Source organism: Gigantopelta aegis, unplaced genomic scaffold (assembly GCF_016097555.1).
Source record: "Gigantopelta aegis isolate Gae_Host unplaced genomic scaffold, Gae_host_genome ctg9547_pilon_pilon, whole genome shotgun sequence".
NCBI lineage: Eukaryota > Metazoa > Mollusca > Gastropoda > Neomphalida > Peltospiridae > Gigantopelta > Gigantopelta aegis.
In genome coordinates, this window is record NW_024537159.1 from 1 (window position 1) to 7,980 (window position 7,980).

The 7,980-nt window shown below is 45.7% G+C and overlaps 5 pseudogenes; 2 read left to right on the forward strand and 3 right to left on the reverse strand.

The window, feature by feature from the left end:
- Nucleotides 1-1,431: 1,431 nt before the first annotated feature.
- LOC121367160 lies at nucleotides 1,432-2,063 on the reverse strand (annotated as a pseudogene).
- A 1,961-nt stretch (nucleotides 2,064-4,024) lies between these two features.
- On the reverse strand, nucleotides 4,025-4,400 carry LOC121367154 (annotated as a pseudogene).
- Nucleotides 4,401-4,936: 536 nt separating this feature from the next.
- LOC121367159 lies at nucleotides 4,937-5,251 on the forward strand (annotated as a pseudogene).
- A 1,011-nt stretch (nucleotides 5,252-6,262) lies between these two features.
- On the reverse strand, nucleotides 6,263-6,980 carry LOC121367155 (annotated as a pseudogene).
- Nucleotides 6,981-7,076: 96 nt separating this feature from the next.
- Nucleotides 7,077-7,519, forward strand: LOC121367156 (annotated as a pseudogene).
- Nucleotides 7,520-7,980: the final 461 nt, after the last annotated feature.

Sequence of the window (7,980 nt, forward strand, 5' to 3'; positions counted from 1 at the left end):
TTGTCTTAAGATTAACGCTACTAATCAAATGAGAAGCAAACAATGACAAATTCGCAGGTAAATCATTCCGGTAAGCACTCATGCGACAAAACCATAGCATATTCAGCAAAAACACCGACCACAACACGCGGCTCCGTTCAGGTCCGTAACTCAGCTGTGGCCTCTCTTGATTGGATAACGACTAAGACCGCCACAATAAATACAGTAGTCTCTCTAGGTCTACTCCATTCGATTCTTGTATTTTTCAGTTGAGACTAATCTGCAGGGCAATCATGTCCGGACGAGGAAAAGGAGGTAAAGGACTAGGAAAGGGGGGCGCAAAGCGTCACAGAAAAGTTTTGCGTGATAACATCCAGGGTATTACCAAACCGCCATTCGCCGTCTGGCCCGTCGTGGTGGAGTGAAACGTATCTCTGTATTGATTTACGAAGAAACCCGAGGTGTCCTCAAAGTTTTCCTTTAGAACGTCATCCGTTACGCTGTCACCTATACATAGCATGCTAAGAGGAAGACCGTCACCGCCATGACGTCGTCTACGCTCTGAAGCGCCAGTTTTTGACGTACCCTGTACGGATTCGGTCGGTTTCAGAGACTCATCCTCGCAACAACCAACAACACCAAATCCAACTCAAAACCCTTTTCAGGGCCACCCAAACCACACGAAAGTGTCTCGTACTCCCAATTGCGTATTATTTAGGTTACATCTTTATGTCAAAAACACGTAGGTACTGCTGGTTCGTTTATAATCTCTTTTGTATGTGTTTATAATGCCAGTTGTTTTAACAACGACCGTCATTGCGCTATAAGCCTATCAAGGCAAGCACCCGCCCCCCGTCCTCTTACATATCGCTAGGATGAACGCCGCTGTCCCTACTTCATTTCCGACGCAATATTATTCGACATGTTCAGATACGTTCCGTATTAATTCATGTCCATCACAGCACGCCGAGACTGGTGTCCACTCCACTCCACTCCACTCCACTCCACTCCACTCCACTCCACTCCACACACCGCCACTAAATAAATAAATAAATAAATACCTTACATACATACATACATACATACATACATACATACATACATACATACATACATACATACATACATACATACATACATACATACATACAATACATACATACATATCCATACTACATACATACATTACATACATTCCCAGGTCCAACACCGGACAGGTCCATCCCGACTAAAAACCAGTATAAACAAGACACCCACTGGAACCTCTATACCCTACAAAATGTTACCCTTAACCCGAAAACCGACGTTCAGCGAACCCTAACTCCAAATTTCCGCTAACCCTAACACCGATTTCAGCGACAGCGCTAGCCCTAACTCAAATTTACCGCTAATCCCTAAAACACCAAATTTACCGCTAGGGGTTCCTGAATTGACTCAGAATTTACAGCCAACAGTTAGTCGGGTCGGGGATACACATACACACATCCGCACTGATACTCGTCTATTACCTAATATTATCGATTGTAGCACACTGGAGAGATTATCAATGAAAATTCTCTACGTGTTAATACATGACTACAATAATAGCATTGGGTACGAGACACTTTCGTGTGGTTTGGGTGGCCCTGAAAAGGGCCGTTGGGATTTGTTGTTTTGTTTGTCAGTAATAATTTACTTTCCTTGTGCCGCTTTGGCGGAGGACTGCCCCTTGGCAGAAGCACGGCCTTGGATGTTAGGCAACACACCGCCCTGTGCGATGGTCACTCCCGACAACAGCTGTTCAGCTCCTCGTCATTACGGATGGCGAGCTGGAGATGACGGGGGATGATTCTCGTCTTCTTGTTGTCACGAGCGGCGTTTACCTGCCTTAACTCCAAAACCTCGGCAGCCAAGTACTCGAGAACGGCGGGCCAGGTACACGGGGGCACCCCCTTCCGACGACCGCTCGGCGTAGTTACCCTTTCTCAACAGGACGGTGGATTACGTCCCCACGGGAAACTGAAGACCAGCACGGCTCGATCGTGGTTCTTGCTCTTACCCCTAGCTTTTCCGCCTTTACCTCGTCCAGACATGATTGTATGTTGATTTGTTCTAACGTGGAAGCACAAGTGCACACTGATAGCAAATTCGCGAACTGCCACTTTATAATATAACGGCGAAAAGGAATTCAAAGCAACACACGAAGCGCCCAAAACCGTGCCCCTACTATCGCGTCCGCCTTTCACTCACGCTCGAAATCTCGATCCAGGACTCGATCCACTCGACCGCTTATAAAAGAAAAAACAGACATCGCGCCACTATTCTCGCTTTACGATATTCGCATCGACAAAACTATGGCAGCCTAAGATAGCACAAAAGGGAGCAAAGAAGGCCTGGTAAGGCAAAGGGCCGCCCGTTCCGGGGACAAGAAACGAAAGGAGGAGGAGGAAAGAATCGTACGGTATCTACATCTACAGGGTGTGTTGAAAACAGGGCACCCCGACCACCGGCGTGAGCAGCAAGGCCATGTCGCATCATGAACAGCCTTCGTCAACGACATCTTCGAGAGAATTGCCCGCCGAAGCTTCCCGCCTCGCTCACTACACAACAAACGGTCGACCATCACCTCTCGGGGAGATCCAGACCGCCGTCCGTCTGCTTCTCCCCGGTGAGTTGGCCCAAGCACGCCGTGTCAGAGGGGCACCAAAGGCCGTCACCAAGTACACCAGCAGCAAGTAGGACTTTGAGTTTACTCAAACGACAACATCCAACGGCCCTTTTCAGGGCCACCCAAATCTCACGGAAGTGACATGGTATACAATACAAGTTGCTGATATATCTATTTGTTTTATCATATAAAGTCACTACTGTACAAGGTATGTATAGTGGATGTTGATTGATTGATTGATGATTGATTGATTGATTTGATTGATTGAGAGTTGGAGTGTGAGTGAGAGTCAGTCAGTCAGTGCAGTCAGTCAGTCAGTCACGAGTCAGTCAACTAACCCCCAGTACATTGAACATCACAAAGTCGATTTCTTATTGGTTAATCGAAACAAACAAATATAGTATGATGAGTCAAACTGTATACACTGTGGAAGGCTTCACCTAAATATGTAGTATGCACTAGTAATAAGGCTTCAAATGCATATTCATGCCATAGTTGCTAGTGTATATTAAGTATTTGTAGTTGTTGTTTGGCTTTAAGAGTTCTGTCGTGTGCGCCTAGTTATTGTATTGATGTTTATGTGTACGACATGACAGGGTTTGGTAGGAGTTGTATGTGTAATTGAAGAATGACATATTTATTTGAGACGAGTATGTACGGGTTTACTGGGAGGAGAAACTTTTTTTATTTTATTATGGTTATTTGTATTGTATTGTATGTGTATTAGGAGTTAGTACGAGGTTGCGAGTATTTGGCGTTGTTGTGTGAGTAGATTAGTGTGAGTGTATGGTAAGTAAGTGTAGTGTTTTTGTATTGTTATTTTGGATCTGGACGGACCATATAGCGCGTGGGGGGGTTATGCAAGCAAAGTAAATAGGGCGTTATTCTAGTCCGTCGTAGCTATTATCGTGCGGGAAGTGGGAGGAGTATACATGTGCATAATAAAAGTAATCGCGCGTCACAATTATTTGGGGGTCACATGAATGTTTGATGAATGGGGTATTGAGTAGATACTATATAAGTGTCTGGAGTGCTACATTTGTCGCTGATAAAATGTATGACTGGACATATGGCGCACACTTTGCGGTACTTAATCGCTGACTCTCAATAGATGCACCAATACACACTGCATAAGTTCTTAAGAAAGGTAAATACTATGACAAGCAATTGTATGACATGTCACTTTCGTGAGATGTGGGTGTGCTAGATCCCTGACAATGAGGTATCAGTCGTGGGACTGTATGTTGTGTTTTTGGGTTGGGGAAGGTCTTAGTAAATACCAGTTTAGGCTTACACGCTTCCTCGGCATAACGCGACACAACGAGCCAGCTGTATATGTCCTTTGGCATGATGTTTTAGGGCCTGGGTTTGTTGGGCGTCGGATGGCACTCATGTTGATTAGGATACGTGAGGTTGGTGTCTTCGAAAAGTCACACGGTCAGGGAAGCCAACCGGACTCAGGTAAGCCTCGCTAGCCTCCTGCAGTGCCATAACGGGCGGACGACTGGAAACGGAGGTCGCCGTCTTGAAGTCCTGGGGCGATCTCTCGCGCGCACCAACCCGTTGGAAGGGCAGCTTCCTGATGAGGAGCAGCTCGGTACTCTTCTGGTAACGACGGATCTCACGGAGAGCGACGGTTCGGGCCTGTACCTGTGAGGTTTCTTCACACCTCCGGTGGCCGGGGCACGTCTTACGAGCTGCCTTGGTGGCCAAATGCTTCCTTGGAGCCTTACCTCCGGTAGTATTTACGTGCAGTCTGTGTTAGTACGAGCCATTTTCAGATGACTGAATGCCAACAGTGCACTTTTTAACACGCTTGTATAAACTTCAAGTCGTCCACTGCCCGGCCAATATGTTCACTCATTGGATGCCCGCCTAAGCAGTAACGCGATTTCATTGGGACGACAATACCTTCGCACGACGATTGGACAACTTTCAATCCCTCCACCGTTTTCACTTCGACTGTAACGACTATAATCCTATTGAAAATAATTAACAAAAACCATAAATTATTACTACAAACGATACTTAAATTGTCTTAAGATTAACGCTACTAATCAAATGAGAAGCAAACAATGACAAATTCGCAGGGTACAATCATTCCGGTAAGCACTCATGCGACGAGCCAAACCATAGCATATTTTCAGCAAACACCGACCACAACACGCGCGGCTCCGTTCAGGTCCGTAACTCAGGCTGTGGCCTCTCTTGATTTGGATAACGACTAAGACCGCCACATAAATACAGTAGTCTCTCTAGGTCTACTCCATTCGATTCTTGTATTTTCAGTTGAACTAATCTGCAGCAATCATGTCCGGACGAGGAAAAGGAGGTAAGGACTAGGAAAGGGGGGCGCAAAGCGTCACAGAAAAAGTTTGCGTGATAACATCCAGGGTATTACACCAAAACCGCCATTCGCCGTCTGGCCCGTCGTGGTGGAGTGAAACGTATCTCTGGATTGATTTACGAAGAAACCCCGAGGTGTCCTCAAAGTTTTCCTTGAGAACGTCATCCGTGACGCTGTCACCTATACAGAGCATGCTAAGAGGAAGACCGTCACCGCCATGGACGTCGTCTACGCTCTGAAGCGCCAGGGGACGTACCCTGTACGGATTCGGCGGTTGAGACTACCTCGCAACACCAACAACAAACAAATCCAACGGCCCTTTTTCAGGGCCACCCAAACCACACGAAAGTGTCTCGTACCCAATTGCTATTAATTAGGTTACATCTTATGTCAAAAACACGTAGGTACTGCTGGTTTCGTTTATAATCTCTTTTGTATGTGTTTATAAACCAGTTGTTTTTAACAACTACCGTCATTGCGCTATAAGCCTATCAAGGCAAGCACCTCCCGCCCGTCCTCTTACATATCGCTAGGATGAACGCCGCTTTGTCCCTACTCATTCCGACGCAATATTATTCGACATGTTCAAGATACGTTCCGTATTAATTCATGCCATCACAGCACGCCGAGACTGGTGTCCACAATCCACTCCACTCAACTCCACTCCACTCCACTCCACTCCACTCCACACCACCGCCCAAATAAATAAATAAATATAATACATACATACATACATACATACATACATACACATACATACATACATTACATACATACATACATACATACATACATACATACATACATACATACATAACATACATACATACATACATACCTACATACATACATACATTCCAGGTACCTACACCGGACCCATCCCGACTAAAACAGACAAACAAGACACCCAATGGATACCACACCCTAACCCTAACCTAACCTCCAATTTAACGCTAACCCCAACCGATTTCTAGCGACAGCGCTAGCCACCCTAACACTGTAAAATTTACCGCTAACCCTAACACCGATTTCAGCGACAGCGCTAGCCCTAACTCCAAATTACCGCAAAAACCGATTTTATTTCATTTTTATTTTTAACACCAAATTTACCGCTAGGGTTCTTGACTTGCACTCAGAGATTTACAGCCAACAGTTAGTCGGGTCGGGGATTACACATACACACATTCCGCACTGGATACTTCGTCTATTACCTATTTTATTACGATTGTAGCATTTTCTCACTGGCTGTTTTTTTTTTGAGATTTATCGAATGAAAATTCTCCTACGTGTTAATACATGACTAAATTTTTAATAGCAATTGCACGGTACGACGAGACACTTTCGTGTGGTGGGTTGTGGTGGCCTGGTAGCAATTTTAAAGGGGGCCGTTGGATTTGTTGTTGTTTGTCAGTAATAGATTTCCAAAAATTTACTTTCCTTGTGCCGCTTTGGCGGAGGATACACACATACGCACATCCGCACTTCTTGGGCAGATCGAGCACGGCCTGGATGTTTATGAAATTCGGCAACACACCGCCCTGTGCGATGGTCACTATGGGTGCCCGACAACAGCTGTGTCAGCTCCTCGTCATTACGGATGGCGAGCTGGAGATGACGGCCTGGGGGATGATTCTCGTCTTTCTTGTTGTCACGAGCGGCGTTACCTGCCAACTCCAAAACCTCGGCCAGCCAAGTACTCGAGAACGGCGGCCAGGTACACGGGGCACCCCCCCCGACACGCTCGGCGTAGTTACCCTTTCTCAAACAGACGGTGGATACGTCCCACGGGAAACTGAAGACCAGCACGGCTCGATCGGGTCTTGCCTTGTTACCCCTAGCTTTTCCCGCCTTTACCCTCGTCCAGACATGATTGTATGTTGATTGTTTCTAACGTGAAGCACAAGCTGTGCACACTGATAGCAAAATTCGCGAACTGCCACTTTATATATAACGGCGAAAAGGAATTCAAAGCAACACACGAAGCGCCCAAAACCTGTGCCTACTATCGCGTCCGCCTTTCACTCACGCTCGAATCTCGATCCAGACTCTCGATCCACGTCGACCGCTTATAAAAGAAAAAACAGACATCGCGCCACTATTCTCGCTTACGATATTCGCATCGACAAAACTATGGCACCTAAGATTAGCACAAAGGGAGCAAAGAAGGCCGGTAAGGCAAAGGCCGCCCGTTCCGGGGACAAGAAACGAAAGAGGAGGAGGAAAGAATCGTACGGTATCTACATCTACAAGGTTTTGAAACAGGTGCACCCCGACACCGGGCGTGAGCAGCAAGGCCATGTCCATCATGAAACAGCTTCGTCAACGACATCTTCGAGAGAATTGCCGCCGAAGCTTCCCGCCTCGCTCACTACAACAAACGGTCCCGACCATCACCTCTCGGGAGATCCAGACCGCCGTCCGTCTGCTTCTCCCCGGTGAGTTGGCCAAGCACGCCGTGTCAGAGGGCACCAAGGCCGTCACCAAGTACACCAGCAGCAAGTCGACTTTGAGTTTACCTCAAACAAACATCCAACGGCCCTTTTCAGGGCCACCCAAATCTCACGGAAACTCTGACATGTATACAATTGCTGATATATTATTTGTTTTATCAATAAAGTCACTACTGTACAAGGTATGTATAGTGGACTTGATTGATTGATTGATTGATTGATTGATTGATTGATTGAGACAGAGATGAGTCATCAGTCAGTCAGTCAGTCAGTCAGTCAGATCAGTCAGTCAAACTACCCCCCGTACATTGAACACCCAAAGTCGATTTCTTATGGTTTAATTCAAAAACAAATAATATATTGGTAACTGTATACTTTGCTTTCACCTAAATATTATTATCCCTAGTTAATAAGGCTTCAAATGCATATCATATGTATTGTGTTGCACCAGAAAAAGGTGTTCATGTATTTAATGCATATTCATGTTTATTGTTTACTACAGGATAAATGTTATATTAATTGTATTGTATTGTATTGTTTGTTTGTATTGTATTGTA